This window comes from Panthera uncia, unplaced genomic scaffold (assembly GCF_023721935.1).
Source record: "Panthera uncia isolate 11264 unplaced genomic scaffold, Puncia_PCG_1.0 HiC_scaffold_1396, whole genome shotgun sequence".
NCBI classification, from domain to species: domain Eukaryota; kingdom Metazoa; phylum Chordata; class Mammalia; order Carnivora; family Felidae; genus Panthera; species Panthera uncia.
In genome coordinates, this window is record NW_026058026.1 from 1 (window position 1) to 24,754 (window position 24,754).

At 40.9% G+C, this 24,754-nt stretch overlaps 1 long non-coding RNA gene across 2 annotated transcripts in view; it reads right to left on the reverse strand.

Annotated features, from left to right (window-relative positions):
* Positions 1–29: 29 nt before the first annotated feature.
* LOC125917013 (uncharacterized) overlaps positions 30–24,754 on the reverse strand; it is a 55,897-nt gene continuing 31,172 nt past the window's right edge. Inside the window, exons 2-4 of one of the 2 annotated variants that reach the window (XR_007456078.1) lie at positions 18,502–18,604; positions 5,650–5,778; positions 30–3,595 (exon numbers count right to left, since the gene is read on the reverse strand). This is a non-coding gene — a long non-coding RNA (uncharacterized LOC125917013). Of the gene's footprint in view, positions 3,596–5,649; positions 5,779–16,666; positions 17,500–18,501; positions 18,605–24,754 lie in introns of those variants that run through there. The other variant, XR_007456079.1, reaches the window with a different exon arrangement.

The window sequence follows — 24,754 nt, forward strand, 5'->3', positions numbered from 1 at the left end:
ACAAATGTTCATGATTATTATGCAAAGAAGATCAGTTCATTTGGTGAAGAAAGGCAGGAAAAGCAATTATTATTAGTGTTGGTTGTTAGACTTTAGACTCTGGAACTACTGCCCTTCATTTCTCCCCTTCAGAAATAACAGTCTCTCACATTTGCACAGCACTTTTCAGTTCTCAAAGTACTCTGTCACCCATTCTCCTCTCCTTGTAATCTTCACAACAATCTGGTGAGGCAGTCAGGGCTTTTTCATTATCATTTCCATTTTGCAGATGAGAAACTGAGACCCAGATGGCTTAGGTTATTTGCTTTCAATATGCTTTTCTTCTGTAACACATATGACAAATGATTCTTTCAAATGCCCATGTGTAATTCCTGCCCCATCATTACCGCTTTCTCTCCGGAAAAACATGTGATGCTGTGTTAAGAAGGGTAAGTTGAGGGGCACCTGGGTGGCTCAGTCGGTTAAGTGTGCAACTCTTGATTTCAGCTCAGGTCATGATCTCACAGTTTGTGGGTTCAAGCCCCACGTCAGGCTCTGCACTAACAGCTTGGAGCCTGCTTGGGATTTTCTCTCTCCCTCTCTCTCTGTCTCTGTCTCTCAAAAATAAATAAATAAACATCTTTAAAAAAAAGAAGAAGGGTAAATTGAGCTATATGTAATTGATGTGGGAAGATATCTCAGATGTATTGTTTTGTTTTGTTTTAAATAGGCTTCATACCCAGTGTGGGGCTTAAACTCAGGACCCTGAGATCATGACCTCAGTTGGGATCAAGAGTCGGATACTTGCGTGGCAGGGCACCTGGATGGCTCAGTCAGTTAAGCATCTGACTCTTGATTTCAGTTCAGGTCATGATCTCACAGTTCACAGGTTTTAGTCCCATGTCAGGCTCTGTGCTGATGGCACAGAGCAGGCTTGGAATTCTCTCTCTTCTCTCTTCCTCTCTCTCTCTCTCTTTCTCAAAATAAATAAAATAAACTTTAAAAAAATAATCGAAGCCTTAACCAAGTGAGTCACCCAGGTGTCCCTGATATATTGTTGATGAAAAAATTCGGATTGCAAGTTTACTGTTTATAGCAATATTCTATGTATATTTACACATGCATACAGTTGTCAGGAATGCGCATAAGAAACTGTTAACTCTAGAAACAGTGGTTAACTCTAGAATTGGGGAGTAAGATGTGGTACAGTGGGTTAGGGAGTTTTCACTTTTACTTTATACAATTTTAAATAAACGTGTTATTTTTATAATGAAAACTTAATTCCATTTTGAAAATAAAATAAAGCATTCAATATATAAGCAACATTATTACAGGGGTACCTTGTGATTTTCTGCAAGGACATAATTCATGAATATGCATAGACTCTGGGGTGCCTGGGTGGCACAGTTGGTTGAGCATCTGACTTCGGCTCAGGTCATGATCTCACAGTCTATGAGTTCGAGCCCCGCATTGGGCTCTGTGCTGACGACGCAGACCCTGGAGCCTGCTTCGGATTCTGTGTCTCCCTCTCTCTCTGCCCCTCCCCTGCTCACTCTGTCTTTCTCTCAAAAATAAATACACATTAAAAAAATATGCATAGACTCTCTGGAATGATATTTAAGAAGCCAATGATAGTGGTTGTCTCTCAAGAGGGAGACTGAGGAACTGGTGTTTGGAGTCAGAAATGGGAGTAAAATAGACTTTTCACTGTATACTGTTCTATAAGGCTTAATTTGTTTGTAACCAAATGCATGTATCACGAATTGAAAGGAATTAATAGGAAAATATTAAAAGCTTCAGTGACTTATAATTACCAATGAATAATTTGTGGGGTACCTCATGACAGATCACAACATACCATGTTTCCCACTGGATTAGATACTAAGCACAGTGCTGAGATCCAAACTCAGAGGACTTTTGACTCCAAGTGTGTGGCTTTCTAACACTATATTATTCCCAGTGTGATTGCTTCAAAGGCTGCACCCCTCTACCCCCGACACCCTCCAGGCCCACTCCCCAGGCTCAACAAGACATTATGGAATTAACTCCCCAACCAGTCTTCAGCTAAATTTTTTTTTCAACCACCTTTTCTTTTTTTTAAAGAGAGAGAGAGTATGCATGTGAACCTGCGAGAAGGGCAGAGAGAGAGAGAGAGAGAGAGAGAGAGAGAGAATCCAAACAGGCTTCACGCCCAGCATGGAGTCCAACTCGGGGCTCGACTCCATGACCCTGGGATCATGACCCAAGCCAAAATCAAGAGTCCAACACTCAATCAACTGAGCCAGCCAGGTTCCCCTCAACCACACTTAAAAAAAATTTTTTTTTTCTTAAGTAATCTCAACATCCATTGTGGGGCTGGAACTCACCACCCTGAGATCAAGAGTCACATGTTCTACCAACTGAGCCAGCCAGGTGTCCCTAGCCAACCACACTTCCATACGGTTTCCTTACTCTCTTTTCTCTCATTGAGATAGAACTTACATGTAGCAAAAGGTACAAATGTTAAATGTTCAGTGAATTTTTATGTATGGTGTAACCACCATCCAGTTCAAAACATAGACTTTTGGAAGGCTCCTTTGTGCCCCCCTCCAGTTAATATCTCTCCCAAATGTAACCCTTATCTAGTTCCTATCATCATAGATTAATTTTGTCTGTTTTTGAACTTCTTATAAATGGAATCATAAAATATTCGTTGGTGTCTGGCTTCTTTTGCTTAACACTATTTCATGAGATTTATCCATGTTGTGTGTAGCAGTTGTCTGTCAATTCCAGGAGTGGAAATGCTGAACCAAGATGGCATACATATATATGCCTACCTTTATTTATACTGCCAGAGCTGTTCAATATAGTTTTTCAATGTATACTCCTACGAGCAATATAAGAAAGCTCCAGGTGCTCCAAATCCTCACCCACACTTGGTATGGTTAGTCCTTTTAATGTAAGCCATGGTGATGGCAGTCACCAACTCTATTTGACCCCCCCCCCCAACTTGGTTCTCTGGTTCCCCCATCTGCTCAGTCCTCTGATCTGACAGCAACTCAATGGACTCTTTGAACTTCTGACCAACACTTCATGACCTTCTTTCCTGGAATAGAACCCTATCCTGCTATGAGCCCAGCCCCTGATTGAATCCTTGTGCCCACCACGAACAAATCTGATCTCTGCCACAGGCTGAGACCTGATTACAGCACAGATGGAGCCTTAACACTAGTCACAGACAGGTCTCTACCCTAATCACAGATTATATTCATAGCCCACCATAGATGGAGCTGTAATCACAGGGTGAACCCTGATCCCAACCGAAGTATGAGCCATGACCTTAGCAGCAGATTGAGCTCTAATCTTAGATATAACCTGAGCCCTGACCTAACTCACAAACTGACCTGATCCAAACTCATACTGATAAATACAAATGGCTGAGAGCAATGTTAGAAATTATTAGAGAATACTAGGGATGCCTGGATGGTTCAGTCGGTTAAACATTCCAACTTCGGCTCAGGTCATGATCTCGCCATTCCTGAGTTCGAGTCCCGCGTTGGGCTTTGCCTGGAGTCTGTTTCAAATTCTGTGTCTTCCTCTCTTTCTCTGTCCCTCCCGACTCGCACTCTGAGTCTCTCTTAAAAATAAACATAAAAAAAGAGAAATGATTAGAGAATATGAAATAGCAAGAATAAAATGCATTGTGAAGCGAACTACTATATAGTCTTTCCTTCAAATTCACTTCAAATTTTAATTCTGACTGAATTTCGCTAAGTTAGGGAAAGAAACTATAATCAACCCCACCCTGACATGTTGTAAAGAACAGGCTGGAGGCGGGGGAGTGTGGCTCAAGGAAGCCTAAAGCTGAGCTAGCCCTACAGATGGAGATGGAAAGACGGGTAACCTTCTTCCTGTCCTCACAAGATGGCAGGTTTATTTTAAGGGTGTTTTTAACAGCTTAAAAAAAATGGATTCAAAGAACACTCGGGGAAGCCTCTGATTTTTGGGCTTCTGCCCATGGTGCTTTTTTTTTTTTTTTTTTTTTTTTTAACAATGGTATTTAACTCCCAGTGAGATTTGTTCTTTCATTACCTTCTGATCATATTGCTTTTCATATCCCCTTCTTGCAGTGGCTGTTGAAAAAGGAACCAGAGTCTTCAAGAATGAATGCTTGGAGGTTCTGTTTGCCCTTCATCTGCTAGTCAGCAGCAAGCTGAGAACATAAGTTTCACTTTTTCTTATGGCCTGGAGAAAAATCTTAATTTCACCCTTAACGCCAGGAGAAGGGCATCTGAGTGGACTGTGTCCTGTGCAGGATGGGTGAGCAGTCTACAGGGCAAAGTGGACCCTTCACAGAAGTTGTCTCTCTTGGACAAAAGTCCTGATTGTTTTAGGATGTTTGATTTCCTAAACAATAACTAGGTAAGACAACTTGTGAAAAGGGGCCACATGGTATCGTGGACAAGCACTGGGCTGGAAGTCAGGAGACCTGAACAGTTCTGCCACCATATGTAACCTGCTAACAAATCCCTTCTCTCTATATAGGCCTCCTCTCCATTTATAATAATGAAGTCTAGCTGTTTGTAATATCTTTTACATACATTATCTCATTTAATTCTTACAACAATCCCAATAAATTGGGAATAGTTATTTCCATTTCACAGAAGAGGTAGCAGAAGTTAGGAGAAATTAAGATTCACCCAAGGTAACATAATAGTCATTTGGTTTGGTTTTGTTTTAGTTAAATGTTAAGAGTGAAGCAACTCTTTAATGTTGTTATTTGTCATAATTTACTCATTGGCAAACACTTACTAAGCATTTTCATACAGCAAATACTGTTTTTGACTCAAAGAGAAAGTCATTTTCAGACCTAATCTCCTTGGTTAGCGTGTCAGCTGAAGAGAATATGAATATAGCATTTTCGCTTTCTCCTCCTTTCAGGACAAATTTGGGTTAACTTTATGTTCTGTCTCCCTGGAAATACAATAAAGGTACAATGAGGGCTATGATATTAGGCCACATTGTTTATGGTAAAAATAACTCCCAATTGGTAAAGTGCATGTAAGTCAGGATATCTAAGGTAGGAAGCCATGACTTTGGATCTCCCTAAGTGCAGTAAACTAATCTCCCACAGGGAATCTGAAAGGGTGTCCATAGGATGCAAAATATTGATTCTCATTTAAGATAGGTCATTTCTAAACTAAGGTTGTCACTATATGCACTGATGTAATCTTAACTCCTTGTACCTGAGCTGTCCCCTTGCAGGGGGAGGCAAAAGAAAACTAATTATTAGATTACTACAAGAACTACGGAGGAGAAGTACCAGATGCTGTTATCTTGGGCCTCTGTGAGTTAATTTGATGCCATGTAAGGCCTATAATAATTAAGTGAAACTCAATATCTAATTGAGCCCAATGACCATGAGAGTAGACATTTCAGGGGTGAATCCAGGTCAAATAATTTTGAAGATAGGATTCAACCCCTGTTTTTTCTGACTCTAGAGCCAAGGTTCTCCATCTTGTCTATAGATTGGACTCAAATTGAAATAATGTTGAAAACCTTTGCCACAATGGACACAGCAATGGAAAAGAACAAAATAGTGCTACTCACAACATGAGTGAATCTCTCCAACTTAATGATGAAGGAAAGAAGTCAGATGCAAAAGAGTACATACTGGATCATTCCACTTACCTGAAGTTCAAAAACAGGCAAACTCACTAGAATAGGGGCTGTCATTGACGGGTGAGTGTTCACTGAATGAAGGCACATAGGAGTCTTCTAGGTGGCTACAAATATTCTTTATCTTGGAATCCTTATGCACTGTTGGTGGGAATGTAAATTGGTAAAGACAACGTGAAAAACAGTATGGAGGTTCCTCAAAAAATTAAAAATATAAATATTATACGATCCAATAATTCCACTACTGGATATTTACCCAAAGAAAACAAAACACTGATTTGAAAAGATATATGCACCCCTATGTTTATTGCAGCATTATTCACAATAGCCAAGATACTGAAGCAACATTGGGTACATAGGTGGCTCAGTCAGTTTAAGCCGCTGACTTTTGATTTCTTTTTTTTTTTTTAATGTTTACTTATTTATTTTGAGAGAGAGAGAAAGCAGGGGAGGGGCAGGGAGAGAGAGCATCACGGAGCCCAATGTGGGCTTCAAACTCACAAACCGTGAGATCATGACCTGAGCGGCAGTCAAGAGTTAGACTCTTAACCAACTGAGCCGCCCAGGCGCCGCCGCCCCCCCCCCCCCCCCCCCCCCCCCCTGTTGATTTCTGCTCAGGTCATGATCTCATTGTGGGACGAAGCCTTGTGTCCGGCTCTGTGCTGACAGCATGGAGCCTGCTTGGGATTCTCTCTCATGCTCTCTCTCTGCCCCTCCCTTACTTGCTCTCTCTTTCTCTCTCTAAATAATTTTTTTATTTAAAAAAATATATGGAAACAACATAAGTGTCCATTGATAGATGAATGGACAAAGAAGATGTACACATAGATAATGGAGTATTATACAACCATAAAAAATGAGATATTGCCAATTGTGACAACTTGGATGGACCTAGAGGGTATTTTGCAAGTAAAATAAGTCAGATTGAGAAATACAAATACCATATGATTTCACTCTAAAAACAAAATAAATGAACAAACAAAAAGTAGAATCAGAACAAACTGATGGTTGCCAGAGGCGGTGGGGAGGGAGTGGGTAAAATGGGTGAAAGGGAGTGGAAGATACAAACTTTAAGTTATGATGAATAAGTCATGAGAATAAAGGGTACAGCATAGGAAATATAGTCAATGATATTATAATAGCGCTGTTTGGCGATAGATGGTAGCTACACTTGTGGTGAGCATAGCATAACGTAAAGAGATGTTGAATCACTATTTGTATACCTGAAACTAATGTAACATATTTCAACTATACTCCTATACAATTTTTAAAAATTCTGTATCTTGATCTATGTATTGGCTACATGGGTGGGTGAATATATTCATAAAATATGTAAAGACAGAGTTAATCAGGGAACCCAGAAACAGTAAAATAGGCTGGATCAAGGGTGGGTGGGGTGCTTAATGGGAGGTCAGGCAAATTTGAGGCCTTGGGCTAAAGGCTAAATCTTCTAGGAAATTTCTTTCTGACTTTGCAGGGTAGAGAGTGCAAGCTCCATTGTGCAATAAGTGAACAATGTTTTAACTGGAAAGACGCAAGGCTTTGAGGAGAAGAGAAATAGGGGAATGGGACCTGGATGTTCAACTCCCAAAGAAAACAGGGAACAGAACCTGGGGCTGCAACCAAAAGGCAGCCCCAGTGTGCCAGGGGCTATTAATATGAAACACAGGGAAGTAACATTTTGTGAATTTCAAGTGACAATTTTGGGGATGATGGTTTACTTTTCATGTGTCTCTCTTTTTCCCTCATCTACTTTGTAAGAAGTTTAATTGCAAGGGAATTAAATAAAATAATTTATAAGGCCTTATTTTAGTCAGTACAAAGCCCAGACAGCACCTGAAGTTAGGTCCTGCCCATGGTTGAAATGGATTAATTAATTCCTGGCTCCAGGATGGGACAAAATTTCTGCCATGAGGGCCAAATTGGAAGGGAGAATCCAGGAGTCATGTCTTATAAGAAATTGCTGAAAAGATGGAGGTCATTGTCCTAGAGAAGCAAATACCTCGGAGAAAGAGACAGAACATGGGAAGTGTCTCTAGATAGCTGAAGGTTTTCCACATAAGACAAAGGACTTACTCAGGGTGACTTCAGAGGGGAAACAGGACCAGTGAGTAGAAATTCTGGAAAATAGAGTGCAATGAGAAAAACCTTTCATGAGGAATTGGAGATTTTGCAATTTTTCTAAAATGCAGTTTATTCATTTACTGGGCTAAGCTCTAGGATACAAAGGAGAACATGACCCACAAGGTCCCTTAAAGAGCTTATTAAGTGTGGCAGAGACTACAGATTGTCTAATATTTATTCTCCTTTCTTACTAACAAAATTCTCATTTTGTTATGGACTGTAATATGTCCAGCTAAAATATCACATTCCCTGACTTCTCCTGCAGCAAGGAATGACCAGTAAAATGTGAACGGAAGTTGTAGGGTGGAATTTCCAGGGCACGTTCTTAAGAAGGACTGAGTTAGATAGTAGAGGTACCATTATAACTCTCCCCTTTATTCTGCTGGGAATGCAGATGTGATGTGATGACTCAAGTTTTAGCTGCTATCGTGAGTTACTCTCCACATTTGAATGCATTAAGGATAGTAGAAGAGAAAGACATAAGGATCTTGGGTCTCTAATAACTGTGAAGTCTCCATATCAGCTCTATATTGATTTTCTCTGAATGTCTTTTATATGAAAGAAACAAACTTCCTTATTTTTAAGTTATTTAGGTTTTCTGTAATTCACAGTCCATATTAATCCTGATTCACTACGCAAAACTTTTTTCAAACTAAAATTGTATACAATGACAATTGAGATGTCTCTTAGCTCAAACAGCTGGATACTATGACTACTATTCTCCTAGGACCCAGTATCCTGTTACCTTCTGTAGGAAAATTTCCCAGATTCTTTAGGAAGATTCAATCTCTCCCTCCTTGGTTCTCTTACAACACTTTGTTTATTCTGCTAGGATAACACTAATTAAATTGAGTCTTATGGCATGTCCCTGACACATACATTTATGATTACTGTTCATAATTGGTTGCACAGGCATACCATGAGGAGAATGTTGAAATGGGGAGGGCACCTATGTTGCTGTCCGAGGTGCTGAACCCTCAAGACACACTAGGGCAGTTTCTCCAGTCTCTGAAACACTAATTCTCGCCAAATAATTCTGGCGAGGTAAAGAAGAGGCAATAGGAGGCATAAACCATAAGAGCTGAAATAAAGAAGCAAACAGACAGAGAATAGAGGCTACTCTGAACACAGCCACTGAGAGGCGGTCAAAGAAAAATTAAAACACTTTTGAGAATTTCAAATAATGTCATCAGAGTTAAAAAAGATTGACAACTAAAGATGCATCATAAATTGTTCTAAGTGATACAAACTGTGCGAGTTTGATATGAACAACTATATTTGTGCAGAAGGGAAACAGATTGTCATCTAGGTGGAGATGGCAGGAGGAGTGGTCTTCACTGGATTTATATCAGCATGCTTATGTTTTTTCTTTTCAATCATTATGTTTCTTTTTCTTTTTATCTTGATAGTTTGTAATTTTTATAAATACTGCCACACAAGAACTTGGATTGTCACTTATGTTTTACAATTTGTGCTGCTGATTTCATGTATTTTTTAAATTGATGACAAGAAATGTTTTCCCTTCCCCAAATTTGGAGAATGGGGTATTCTATCTTCATTTCCCACCTCTTTACAACCCATTTTCTCTGCTTGGCTTGACTAGCCAAGTGAGTTCCTCCTGTACAAGATTTTTACAGTGCTCTTGATTCAAATTCATGCTGGGTGTTTAAAAATGCATTATCTAAGTTAATCCTCTCAACAGCCCACAATATCAGTGTAATTATTCTCATTACAATTAGATTCATGTCATGGATCTCTGAGGCTCTTCATGAATTGGATAGCCGAAACAATGAATAGTAATTCATAAATGTCAATGGTCTTTTGTAACTTACCCATCTTTCTCCCAAAATAGCCTATAGAAAATTTGAGGTCATGAACTATATCTTATTCATCATTATGTTTTCAGCAATGTCTAGCATGGGTTCTGACACATAGTAGGGGCTCAAAAGTATTTTTGGAATAAATAAATGAATTAATAAAATATACAATAATTAGCATTGTATTTAAATCACTTAAATAGGATGCATTTATGAATAAAAGATCAAAGATACACAAGGGAAATCTCAAAATAGTCTTAACTGTGGTGAAAGGATTAGAAAAACATCCTATATGGCATTTCTACTGTGTGAAATAATGCATTCTTGAAAATTAAGACAAAGAACAGAATTTGTGAAATAATCGTCCTTCACATCTAGGTGTCACTCCTGTGATGAGCCAAAATGATTTAGCCTATTCTAGAGAATAAAAGGACAAGCCCTCCAGTCCCATCTTTTTCTCTTCCCTTCCTTTCTTCCATTGTCTCCCTTTTCCTTTCTCTCCTTCCCTTTGTGTTCCCATTTTCAAACATTTACTGTGATCCTACTGCATTAATGCACTATGAGGATTTCATCCTACTTTCAAACAGCTTACTCTCTAGTCAAGAGAAAAAAAATTCACAGATACCGGTATCTATAAACATAGTGGTAACATCTGGCTTTATACAATAACATGAAATCCACAATTTTCCCCAGAGCTGTCCTCTTGCCCAATGTGAACCCTGTCTTGGAAGACTTGCCTGATCTTATCTCCTGAGTACAGGAGCAAAGAAAATTCTTTTTCTCAGTCTGTAAGTACCCATTTTATCTGGCTGAATTACAATAACAGCAAGGCTTTCCTCTGGGAGTAAGAGCTAGGGAAAGCTTCAGAATGGTATCTAAAATGACTAAAGCTACTCAAAAGAAAGATTGTTAACAACTGGATTGTAACAATCCAACACAGATTGGACAACAATACAACAAAGATGGTAACAACTTTTTAGCTCTTCAGGTCAACCCCCCTCAATTTTCAGATCTGGAAGCTGGGGTCCAGAGAGATGAAAGGATCTACCCTCAATCACACCGTAAGTCAGGGGCAGTGCCAGGGCTCAAGTACAGGTTTACAGACTCCCATTAAGTATCCTTTCTATTTTCCATTATTTCTTAAAGTTCCCAAGGTTTACTCAGGCTAACGTGTGTAGCCACAGCTTTGAACAGCTCTGACATGACCATGATGTAAATGGCACCCTTAGAGTTTTGCATGCAGCAGCCTTGGTTTAACCGATGTGCTCTTGAGGTTATTTTAAGTAGTGCAGAACAAATGTTTATAGATACTATAATTATACATTTATTTTAATATTAAGAACACATAAAGAGCACATCAAAATTTGGCATTACATATAGGGACACTATATAAAGATTTAAAGTTCACCTTAAAATTTAAGTTAAAAAAGTAAATAAATTGAAATTAAAACAGGGTTTTTTAAAAGTTTATTCATTTATTCTGAGAGAGAGAGAGACAGAGAGTGAGAAAAAGAGAGAGAGAGAACGCGTCCTCATGGGGTAGGGGCAGAGAGAGCGAGAGAGAGGGAGAGAATCTCAAGTGGGCTCCTCCCTGTCAGCATGCAGCCCTATGCAGGGCTCAATCTCACAAACTGTGAAATCATGACCTGAGCCGAAATCAAGAGTTAGATGTTCAATCCACTGAGCCACCCAGGTACCCCAAAATTAAAATAGTTTTTTAAAGTGCTGTAAGTAGTTCAAGAATGTAGCAAAAATAATGAAAGTGGTATAGAGATTGCTGACTTTTAGGAAACCTTGTTTTTTATATCATGCTGCATCCTCTAAGATAAGATAAAGGACTTTGACACATTTACCTGCTCAGGACATTATGAGAAGATAAAAAAAATTTTTTTTGAGAAGACAACTTTTTTACGTGAAAGTGATGATTAAATACTTTGAAAATACGTACATTTAGCAGAAACAGGTTAAACGCAGTTAGGAGAGGATATTTTATACTTCATCCAAGAAGGATAGAAGGGAACTAGGTGGGAGAATTAGGCCTGCATTTTAGCCTGTAGTGGAAATGATTATATTTTCAAATATGCATTCATGTATTAGCAAAGGGTCAGATAGAAACCCTGTGACCTCTTTTCCTATAATTGAATGTGAATATTTATCAGACGAGCTAGGTTCAAATCGTGCTTCTGCTACTTCCCAGCTTGTGCCCTCTGTCATGTCCCTTAACCCATCTGAATTTACAAAAAAGCTGTGTGGTGAGGATTAACTATGAGATTGTAAAAATGCCTTGAAAGGAAGAGTGAGAGAAATCCTGAAGGAGAAAGGAAGAAAAAGAGAATAACGAAAGAGAGGAAAGCTAGGTTGGAGAGACTGTAAGAATGGGAGCTGGTAAAAGTGTCTCAGACTTTATGTGCCGAAATAGTCATTCTTGTCACAAGCTGCTAGATTCTCTTCTTATGAAAACATTTCTAAGGTGGCAGATGAATATATTTTTAAAAAATTTCCTGAAACATAACACTCTAACAGGATGTGTTAGAGAAATGCCAAGAAAAGAAGGCAGAAGGAGGTAAAGTCCTTGGATGAAGAGGAAGATAAAGTGATTTATGTACGGACCTACAGAGGAAGAAGTCTCTCCTCCACAAAGTCCTCCTGACCCGTTGGGTAGATTTGACTGTCTCCTTCTTCGACACCCACTACACTTACACACCTTCTACTAGGGTTGGTGCAATGGTTTAGGGACTTCTTTGTCATTCCCACTAGAAGTAAAGCCCTTGAGTGTTAGGACTGTGTTTTCTTCACCTTGTGTATTCCCAGTTTTTCCCATGGAACATGGCACATATATGCCTCGCAAATGTTTGTTGAATGAATGAGCCCGGATCACGGGACCTGAAACCCTGTCTCTTGAGGGATGAATGGTGTGGTTCAAGGAATACTTATCCTGGAGAAGAGATAAATCTGGGGAGTTACATTCACTGTTTTCCAATATCTGAAGACTATTTTTTGGAAGTATATTTAAAATGGGCTCTATGGTTCCCATGGCACAGTTAGGTCTCAGAAAGCAAGTCTGACTCACTGTAAGAAATTCTAACCATGAGAACTGGCCAACAATGACATGGCCTGTCTCAAGGGGGCAAGAGCTTACTGCAGCAGAGACTAGATACCATTTTTCAGACACTAGATTAAATGATATCTGTAGTCTGCCTGTCTTCTATTCTTCATATGAGTCTCTTCTCTTTTGCTTGTTAAGTTTTTGGCTGATTTAAAACATTTCCCCCACTGGGCATCTATATCTATTCTTGGAACCATAGACCTCAGAGTTGGAAGGAACCTCAGAATTCATTTGGTCCAATCCCTTCTTTGTACCACTTTACATGGGAGAAAACCAAGACCCAAGTCAATTAGCTATATCAGGGTGGATGATAGCCTCACAACCCAGATCTCCAGGGTTCTCTTCATTGCTGACCAAGATATGGTACCCTTGTGTCTGAGCAGTATGACTCTCTTCCCTTTTCTTGCCCCTGCATCTTAGAGTCTCTCAGCAGGTACTCCGTTCCCCATTCTCTCACATCAGAATAAAGTTCAAAGAGAATTTGGAGAGTTAGTAAAGACGTATCATAATGAAAATGTCCTGATTTTTTTTTTTTTGATAAACCATATTGCATAGTAGCTAAGGGCCATGCACTTGGAGGAGAACACACAGCCAATGCACTGTAGAACGTACCCACCATCTCCATGAGCTCTGGTGCTGGGCTTCATGTGCCCAGAGGCAGAGGAAACCATTTTTAATTTACATGAGTGATATATGGGATTGAAACTTGAGGGTTATAGAGACCTGGATTCTAGTTACTCCACTTTTCTAGTTGTGTGATATTGGGCAAGTTAATTAACCCTCTGATCCCCAGTTTCCTCATGTTTAATATGAGAATAACTATACCTCCCTCCCAGGGGAGAGGTAAGGCTTACGTAAAAACAACAACAACAACAACAACAACAACATATATAAAACTCTGAGCATAGTCTTTTTTTCTTCCTGTCTTTTCTCAGTTATAAAAATATCTGAGACTAAACGTTCTCCTCAACATTCCAGCCTCTTCCCTTTCTATAGGAAACAATCCTGCTCAATCCCAATGTCGATCTCCGTGAAAACTTGCCCTGCACTCTAACTAGGTGACAATGCATATCACTTCCCTCTACGAGCTTGTTTCTCCAGCTGTAAATGAAGGCAAGAGAGGAAGGAGTGTCTGCTTTCTATTTATAGCGATCTGTTAGCACAAGTATATCCTAATTTTGAAATGTTAAGAAATAAAAGATGTATAAAAATTGGGTTAGAATGCTATCTAAGGTCCCTCCCTGCTCTGACATTATTTGAGCCTGAGAATTTAAATCTCCCTCTCATCCCCACCCCCACTCCCATTCCCTTTTTCCATTCTTACCCTATTTTTGGCCTTAGAACACAGAACTCAGCAACAGTGTGCTGTGCAGGTGGAAGGATTTTAAGAAATTTAGCTTTCTCCCCTGGACCCCCAGTAGGAACCAGTCCCAGAAATTGCTGTGGCTGGAAATGTAGGGAAGCCCAGAACAGATCTGGTTGCTTCACTCAGCTGGAACACAGCCTATCTTTTAAACTTGAACACTTTTCTTTATGATTTCACTGTGTCATCTTCAGCCAGTACGCAATTTCCTTTAGGGAAATCCAGCAGCTGAGTTAGAGAACTACAGACCTAAAAGGATATAAGCTGGATTATAAAGAAACCAAGTTTCTACAAAAGCCTTGTGACACACCGTGTTCCTGTTCTGGTCTCTGGTTTTGGTTTCATTTTGTTTTTGTTTTTGTTTTGTTTTGTTGTTTTTCCCTTTTTTCTCAAGAGCCGAGTGGCTTAAGCTTTTCTGACCAAATGACATTAATTACCGTTTCTTCTTTGGCCCCTTTTAGTAAAGAGAGGCCACAAGCTAGTTCTCCTAAAGATTTATAATTAATTTAAAAATTAGGAATACATACGAAAAGGCATTTCTGACTTCTGTGGAAAAACTTACACAGGATCCAGTAACAGTGAGGCCGTGTTTCCTCATGGCAAAAATTGGCCTAGACTAAGTAGCAGCTGCCTTCTTGGGGCATGGCTCTCCAGTTGACCTGTGTCTGTTCCTCCCTTACATCACCTGACCTGCACGGTCAATATCAAATTTATACTGTTAAAGATAGCCCACTTCACTAGAGACTCATCCTTGCAGACAAATGAGTTTGTGACTCCAGGAACAGATCATACCTGCGAATATCTGTGAATCACCAATCATACAAAGCTATTTGTAGTCAATTAGAAACATTTTAAATCCAGTTGATGACATTACAAGTGTCTGGATCTGGCACACAAAAGGCACTCACTAAAGAGTAGTTGCTACTGGGGTGCCTGGGTGGCTCAGTCGGTTAAGCGTCTGACTTCAGCTCAGGTCATGATATCACGGTTTGTGGGTTCGAGCCCCGCGTTGGGCTCTGTGCTGACAGCTCAGAGCCTGGAGCCTGTTTTGGATTCTGTGTCTCCCTCTCTCTCTGACCCTCTCCCGTTGATGCTCTGTCTCTCTCTGTCTCAAAAATAAATAAATGTGGGGCACCTAGGTGGCTCGGTCGGTTAAGCGTCCGACTTCGGCTCAGGTCACGATCTCACGGTCCGTGAGTTCAAGCCCTGCGTCGGGCTCTGTGCTGACAGCTCAGAGCCTGGAGCCTGTTTCAGATTCTGTGTCTCCCTCTCTCTCTCCCCCTCCCCTGTTCATGCTCTGTCTCTCTCTGTCTCAAAAATAAATAAACGTTAAAAAAAAATAAAAAAAAAATGTTTAAAACAATTTTTTTTTTAAAGAGTAGATGCTATTAGTAGTAGTAGAAGTAGCATTATTATAACTTAACTGAGGCGTATGTCATCATTTTTAGGGCAGAATTGGGTCAGTGGTGCCTCTAAGAGAAACACAAATGAGACTCTACAAGAGCAGAAATCTTTACTGAATGCCCTTGGAAACAAGATGGGAATTATATCACAACACATACGATTATTTCACGAAACTTCTCAGTACAAATCTCTCCCCAGAGCTCCATCCTTCAGGGTGACAGCTCATTTCATCTCCATCTCTTCCCACCACTCACCGCCGCCCATTTGCCTCTTCTCTCCCCCTTTCCCTGCTTCCCTTCTTTCTCCTGAAAAGCAGTCTGGTCTGCTCTCAGCTTCTGTTATGCTCCTGTTTCCAGGGAAAAGACAGTAGGCAGAGTATTTGTAAATACTTACATTTAGTGTTCTCTTCTTTTGTCTTTATCTCAATTATTAATATTTAAAGAGTAATTATTGAGAAACTGCAGAAATCCTTCATTCTTTGCCAAATATGCCAGAGAAGAGTTTATATAATTTATTTAGACTGGGCTGGATTGATAAGACCTATGATAGAGGCCCGTATAAAGTACATTAGGAGGTGGAGATGGGGGTACAAATGGAGGTAAATCCGTGAAATCCAGGCAATGCCCCACTTCCTCTCACTGCTCTGCTCTCCCAATACGTCACCCACCAACTTCACAATGAGTTCAGAAAAAGGAGTGGGAGTTTCAGGCGAGGAGGATCATTCCTAGCTGGCTTCTGGGAGGAGGAGGGGCCTAAATGACGCTGAGTGGAATTCTGCCATCCAGAGCTTCTTCAGCCCTTCCCTTTCCTTTCATAAATCCCTGCTCAAACCCCTGTCCACCCCCACCCCAATAAATAGGCGGTTTGGTGGGATCTCTTTGCAAACAGACTGGAAGTGTTCTCAGCAGGAAAGCAACTACTCGTTTCACTTCCTTTCCTTTGCCTAGGGGTCTGTGGTGGGTGCAGGCTTAGGCCAAGAGGAATACAAAGCAATCTTTTTCTTTTTTAAATTTTTCTAAATGTTTATTTATTTTTGAGATAGAGAGAGACAGAGCGTGAGCAGGAGAGGGGCAGAGAGAGAGGGAGACACAGAATCCAAAGCAGGCTCCAGGCTCTGAGCTGTCAGCACAGAGCCGGATGCGGGGCTCAAGTCCACAAACCCCGACATCATGACCTGAGCCAAAGTCGAACGCTTAACCGACTGAGCCACCCAGCCGCCCCTAAAGCAATCTTTTGAGAAATACATTAGAGAGTCTTGGAACAACTCTCTGGTTGGGAATTTAAGGACTATGTGTTTCCTGTGTGACTTCAGGCTAGTTCCTTTCCTTCTCTGATTCTCAATTTTCTCTTCAACAAAATGGAGCTGTAATCCTATCTCTGATTACCTCACAAGACTGTTGGAAAACATATGCTGTAAAATGAGGTACTCACAGGGTAGTGTCTCCTTGCTCTAATCCTGCTTTGCCACCCACAGTTACCAAAGTGACATCTCTTCTTTCCATGATACTTGAAGACTCCTTCCCATTGTTTTGAGGGTTTGGCAGTCTTTCCTAGTCTATGTGAAAGTAGTCATAGTTTCTCCCTTGGATGTGGCTATTGTGAGATATAGGTCTAGTTTTTCAGAAAGACCTAGAGATGAAGTCTGTGCCTTTTGACTCAAAGGACCCTGGGCATATCTCCCTCCTTCATTCATTTATTCATTCATTTGATTAGAGGGCAACCATTGTTCATCCAACACACTTTCTTTCAGCCTTTAATCTGCCTGCTGTGATGGGGACAGACTTAAATAAGCAAGTCCAGGGTTCAGGGTTCTAGGAGCTCGGAGTCTTTCAGGGAGGCAGCTGAGTGACCACAGTTTGCAAAACATAAGATAATGGTGGCAAAGCGTCTCTATGAGCTTGCAGTTAAGATGTTGGCCTGAGACTGGTGGATTCATTTCCAAGATAGACTCACATAGCTGCTCAGGAGGCTTTAATTTCTTGCCATGTGGACCTCCCCTTGGTGCTGCTTGAGTGTCCTTAGAACTTGGCTGCTGGCTTCCTCCAGAGCTAGTGATCCAAGAAAGAGCAAGGCATAAAAGGCTGTCTTTTGTGACGTCGCCTTGAAAATCACCCTCCATCATTACCATGATATTCCATAGGTTACACAGACCACCCAATTCATTGTAGGAAGGAGTGGAGAGGAGAAGGGAGAAGAGGAGAATCACTGGGGGCCATCTTGGAGGCTGGTTACAACATGACCCTTGAAAAAATCTTTGGATAACTAAATATTTGGGTACTCTTGGTCCTTTCATGGAAACTCTCTCAGTACTGGTACACTGTCTCTATTCCGCCCCTCATCACACCTGATCTTGAATCTCTGGCCCATCACCACTTTTACATGTGTATAAAAATTCACCCTCGTTAACATAGAGTAAATGGAGGTAGGGTGATATTGAACAAAATGCAACTTTCAGCTGCCTCTGACTCCATTTCTGACACTCCACCACCTTCTGAAAGCTCACTTTCCTGACACTCTATTCCTAGCTCCTTCTCTGATAGAGAGCAGGCTCAACATATCTTTTTGCAGTCCTCCGTGAATTCCGCTAAGTAATGTTTTCTCCACATTATTACGGAAGTGTTTACAAAGTGGGAGTCCAGAGTAGTTAATGACTGTATGAGGAGGAAGGAAAAGCATTGTTAAAGAAGGAACCTCCTTATCCCAGGCTTCTTGCATTCCAATGCTGGGAGTTCCTTAAAGGGAGGAATAGTAGTGGGGTGCCTGGGTGGCTCAGTCGGTTGAGCGTCCGACTTCGGCTCAGGTCACGATCTCGCGGTCCATGAGTTCGAGCCCCGCGTCGGGCTCTGTGCTGACAGCTCAGAGCCTGGAGCCTGCTTCCGATTCTGTGTCTCCCTCTCTCTCTGCCCCTCCCCCGTTCATGCTCTGTCTCTCTCTGTCTCAAAAATAAATAAACGTTAAAAAAAAATTAAAAAAAAAAAAGGGAGGAATAGTAGCTTATGTGACTGGTGAGTTTGCAAGAAGGAATAATATATACAAGGCTCAGCACTTACCTCTCTTTTTTATCCTCTGGCACAAGCCCAGATGAACCTGGCAGATATTTTAGTCCATACTTTGACAACTCAAGTATTATAGGAGATCAGCAACTGTCTGGAGCTGAGTGAGGAAAAGGTCACAGACATATTAGGGAAGGGTATAGGATACTCAAGGTATGTTGATGGTTTTACAGCTATATAACACTGTCAAAACTCACCAAATTGTACACTATAAGTATGTGCAGTTTGTTATGTCAATTATATGTCAATAAATGTGGAAAAAATTAAACAGATAAATGCAGAGAGAATTATGAAAGAATTTTATAATTATGAAAAAGCATTTTATATAATTACAGGATTTTATTATAAAAACCAATGGGAGTCACCTATAAAATTTATATACATGTACATAGAAAATGGGAAAAAATTGCTAACCAATTTAAAAATCTTTCAGATAAAAGCATCATTGTTTTTTAAGTCATTTGTTAAAATTATTATAATTCCACATCTTCCAAATAGTTTGCAAGAAAAACTGACTAATATGATGAAAGATGGATATTTACTAACCTGAATTTCAACAAAAAACAATGGGAATATACAACTGAAAGAGGAAATCAAGTTTTGATATAGTCTTGGGTTTACATATCACCATGAGGCATCTTTTTTAGCTATGACAGCCTCAAAACAAAGCATCCAAATAAGTTGAAATGAGAACAGACATTTAAATTTCTATATCACAAATTATTTTTAAAAAATTTTTAAAGTTTATTTATTTTGAGAGAGAGAGAGAGAGAGCAGGAGGGACAGGCAGAGAGAGAATCCCAAGTACGCTCCGCACGCTGTCAGCGCAGAGCTCCATGTGGCGCTCAAACCCACGAACCTGTGAGATCGTAACCAGAGCCAAAGTCAAGAGTCAGATGTTTAACTGACTGACCCACCCAGGTGCCCCTATTTTTTTTTTTATTATTTTTTTAACGTTTATTTATTTTTGAGACAGAGACAGAGCATGAACGGGGGAGGGGCAGAGAGAGAGGGAGACACAGAATCGGAAGCAGGCTCCAGGCTCTGAGCCATCAGCCCAGAGCCCGACGCGGGGCTCGAACCCACGGACCGTGAGATCGTGACCTGAGCTGAAGTCGGATGCTCAACTGACTGAGCCACCCAGGTGCCCCAAAATCCATTAATTTGAGGTGCCTGACAGGGTCAGTCAGCAGAGCATGCAACTGTATTTTTTTTTTTAATTTTTTAAATGTTTATTTATCTTGAGAGAGAGAGAGAGAAACAGAGCATGAGTGGGGGAGGGGCAGAGAGAGAGGGAGACACAGAATCCAAAGCAGGCTCCAGGCTCTGAGCCATCAGCCCAGAGCCCGACGCGGGGTTCGAGCTCACTGACCGTGAGATCGTGACCTGAGCCAAAGTCGGATGCTTAACTGATTGAACCACCCAGGTGCTCCCAGGTGGCCCTATTTTTAAAAAAATTTTTAAATAATGAAATTCATTTAATCACATGGTACTGACTATAATATCATTGCTAACAAAAATATTTTTCTATAACTAGTAGATAAAATAAAAATAATTTAAAATAATGTTAGAAACAATACTTGTAATAGATCAAATAAAACTTTAAATATTTTTTTAAATGTCTGCCTAACTGTACGGCCAAATATTAACAAAGTCATTTGGCCTCAAACATAAGCCATATTCTCTAACTTAGACTTTATTAATGATAAAAATGACATTTTTTATTCAATCAGCATATGAGATATGTTATCGATCTACATATGAAATAGTTCTCAATGGGACCTTCCAGGTGGCTCACTCAGGTTGAATTTCTGACTCTTAGTTTCTGGCTCAGGTCATGATCTCATGGTTTGGTTCATGGGATCAAGCCCGAGTCAGGCTCTAGCCTGGAGCCTGCTAGGGATTCTCTCTCTCCCTCTCTCTCTCTGCCTCTCCCCTGCTCTCTTTCTCTGTCAAAACAAACTTAAAAGGAAAGAAAGAAAGAAAGAGAAATACAGTAGTTCCCAACTGAGCAGGGAAAATGTGGGAGTCATTTATTGACCTCCCTGTAATAGTGGTGACATTTTGCTTGATTTTTGAAGACTGGATAGAAGGTCATCAAATAAAAATGTGGGAGAGGGCATTACAGGCAGAAAGAGGAGAATAATAGAAGATATGCAAACATTAAGGAAAGAACCTAGTCCATGAGGGAAATGCATAACTGTGGTATTTAAGATATTTAAGGTATTAACTGTGTATGTTGGAAAGTGGCAGGATAAGAGGCTATTGAGCCAAGCCCTGGGTCTAGATCCACATTAGACATATGTGTCTTGAAAGTAGAGGTTCCCGCTGATTTCCTGGTACTTAGAACAATGTCTCACTGGGGGGGGGGGGGAATAAAAGAACATTTCTATTATGTTTAATGAATTTGAATGTTTCCCTGTGGGTGATAGGGTTTTAGTTCTTCAGCCTTTCTTTTCTTCTGTGAACTAGCCCATATATTTTTTTAAAGTTAGCCAGAGCTGGTTTCTGTTACTGACAATCAAAGAACCCTGCCTGATTCAGTCTCCTCAATATCTCTGCCATGCAGTATATCAAGGGCCTCCAAAGTCCTTTCAGTAGTGGACCAAAGTTCAGAAATCTCTGGGTGTGCAGCCATGGCATTTAAACTAATAAACATGGAAAGTTAAGAGGGCCCATGCATGTACTAGATGGAAGTCCAGTGTGTGTATTTAAGTCAAGTGTGTGGAACATATGAATGAGCAGAAACATTAAACACAACCTTTAGGAAAAGACAACAGCCAAGTGCAAACAAAAAGAAAGCAGAGTATGCATTATTCATATTACAAAATAAACTCAAGGAAAGCAAACTCTATTTAGATCTTTACAAAAGGGAGAGCACTACATAACAAAGTTCATACAAATGGGCCAAATCTCTCCTTACAAGAAGATTAACAACCTTAAATTTCTTTATTATGGAAATAAGAATGAAAATACCTAAACTGAGCAGTCAGATTAAGAAACATGACAAAGAGAAGGGAGTAGACAGAAAGAGAAAAGTGTTTGGCTGCAGGCAGATTCATGTGTGTGGAATAGGGGCATGAAGAAGGGACTCTCAAATGCACAGATCATATGGTCAGAGAGGTTCAAGGACAACCCAAAAAGCTCAGTGTCACAGAAGCAAGGGAAACCGTTTTAATGAAGAAGTAATGAGTTACAGGGGTGCCAGACTGGCTCCGTTGGTGGAGCATGCGGCTCTTGATCTGGGGTTGTGAGTTTCAGCCCCATGTTGGGAGTAGAGATGACTTAAAAATAAAATCTTTTTTTAAAAAAAGAAGTAAGGAGTTGCAGAAATAAAGGAATGATCGGGGCACCTGGGTGGCTCAGTCGGTTGAGCGTCCGACTTAGGCTCAGGTCATGCTCTCGCAGTTTGTGGGTTAGAGCCCCGCGTTGGGCTTTGTGCTGACAGCTCAGAGCCTGGAGCCTGCTTCAGATTCTGTGTCTCCCTCTCTCTCTGCCCCCCGGCCCCCGGCTCACACTCTGTCTCTCTCTCTCCTTCAAAAATAAATAAACATTAAAAAAAAATTTTTTAAAGGAATGATCAATAGTATCCAATGCAAAAGAGAGATCCAATAAGAAAATTACTTAAATTACTACAGAATTTGGCAGTTACTAGTAAGAAGTCACCAGGGTTTCTTCTGCACTTCCCACAGAAAGGAAAGACTTTTGCAGAATTCAAAGAAAGGTCATTGAGGCAGTGGCCAGTTCTTATGTTTGCCATTCAGCATCTCATTAGCCTTCTTATGGTAAGTGTGCTCCAATTTTTCTATGAAAGAGACATCACTTCTTTCTTCAGCCATGTGATTTGGGTGAAGCAGACACACCTCTATGTCCAGGGGTTGATTTGACAGACTATGGGCTGGATAACTTAATGCTCTTTCCAACCCTCTTCTCCCTTGCCTGCCTCACCTGTACTCAGTTTCCCAACCACCTTAAAGTGAGCAGTGGCAATGTGATCTATGGCGCCAAAGAGACATGATATCTAGACAGACATGATAACTAGAACGGGAACATCCATCTTTAAAAAAAATTTTTTTTTTAATGTTTATTTATTTTTGAGAGAGACAGAGACAGAATGCGAATGGGTTAGGGGCAGAGAGAGAGGGAGACACAGAATCCAAAGCAGGCTCCAGGCTCCAAGCCGTCAGCACAGAGCCCGATGTGGGGCTCGAACTCACAGAGCCGTGAGATCATGACCTGAGCTGAAGTCAGACACTCAACCGACTGAGCCACCCAGGCACCCCTGGAGCATTCATCTTTTGGAAAAAGTGGAAGGATCAAGAGAACCACAGCTCTACCTGTCTGAAACCATGGAAGCATGGGATGACACCAGTAGCTGTGTGATCCCAGACTTTCTGTGCTATGAGAAATATAAACCCCTGTCCTCCTGTCCCTTGTCCCCTGTAAATTCTGTTCTCATCGCTGAATTAATCTCTGTTGTAGAAGACCTGTGACTTATGATGATGCTGACCTTGCCCCTGGTTCCGGAGGTGGCTGTGTGACTCAAGCCCATGGCAGTTCATGCAGTACATTTTCTTGATGACAGCGAATTGCTCAGGGATGGGCACCCAGAGCAAAGTCAGGACAATTAGAGCCAAAGAAACTCAGTTTCTAGGATGTTCGTGTAAACTGTCATAGAAGCATATTTCTCTTTTCCTGCAGTAACTGAGCAAGAGATGGTGTGTAGGTGGAGCTGTGGCAGCATCTTGCCACCATGAAGGGAGAATCTGTCTGAGACTCAAGCTAGCATGGAAGAAGCTGAGCCCAGAGATGAAGAAAAGAGAAACTGGGTTCTGAGGACATAGCTTGAGATTTATTCAAGCCTTATTTGGGGTCACCCCTACGCCTGGAGTTTTCATATGTGAGTCAATAAATTTTCTTTTAGTTTAAGCCAGTTAGTCTTGGGGTTTCTGTAAATGAAATTGAAAATGATTGTATTTTCCAGTGATGGCTGCATCAATATATTTATCCCACTGCACCAGTGCTTTTCTTGCAATGACTGATATCCTTTCCACCAAGGTGGGGTCTGTGTTCCCACCCCTTGAGTCTGGGTGGGGCTTGTGACTGCCCTGACCAGTGGAGGATGGTACAGTGATGCTATGTGACTTCTGAGGCTAAGACGTAAAAAGGTACAGATTCCATCTCTCTCTTTCTGTCTCTCTTCCAATGTTCACCTTTGTAACCCACCCAGTATCTTGTGAGGAAACCTAATCCACTTAGAGAAGCCATGTGTAGCTGCAACCCACAAGCCCAGCTAAGGTCTCAGCTGAGAGCCAGAATCTATCACTAGATGTGGGTGAATGAGCCTTCAGATGATGCCAGCCTCCAGTCTTCAAGTCTTCCAGCTAAGACTGAGACATCACAGAACAGAGAGGCAAGCCATTCTGGTGGTGCCCTGTGGTGCCCTCTCTGATGTCCTGACCCATAAAAAATGTGAAAGGTAATATATGATTATCATTGTTTTCATGCAAACTAAGTTTTAGGATAATTTGTCCTACAGTAATAGTTAAACTAATACAGAGTTCTAATTAATAGAATTCATCTTCTATGTGAGAGTGGTTTAAGAAGAATAGTGGAATGAGAAATAAGATTGCAGAGTGTGAGGAGTGAGTTGAAGATGAAGAACAAGATCTGGAAAGTAAGCTATTCTGGAAAATGTCCGTGAAATCATGTCTGTGGGATTAGGAAAGGACTAAAAAACAAGTCTGAATCCAAAGCAAACAGCAGCCTTCATACTTCCGCTCATCATCAGAGGGCCAAGGCTCTAAGTTTAAAGAGTCCACGAGGAGGATCTTTGGCTAACAGGTTCTGTGCATTCCTCTGGATTCCATGGGGCATTAAGCATCACAGGTGGATCGGAGAAACCCTCAAGAAGAAGCCATTTATTTGAGAGGGATTGTCTATTCAAAACCTCTAGCAGACTCCACCGCCTACGATAAAGATCAAGCTCTTCCACCTGGCATTCAAGGGCTTCCTTGACATTTCTGTTTCCCAACTTCTCCTTCACATGCTCCACACTCCAGTAGAACCACAGCACTACAAACAGCACTACTTGATATTCTCCAAAGTGCCCTTCACTCTGCCACCTCTGAGCCTTTGCCCTAATGGGGAAAGAGCTCTGGGGCACTAGCTGTGGTGAGAGGGCTCTTGAGAGCCTGTATTGGTTCTCACCTTGCCAAAGTCAAGAAGTTTCCTGGAGAGAGGGACCAAC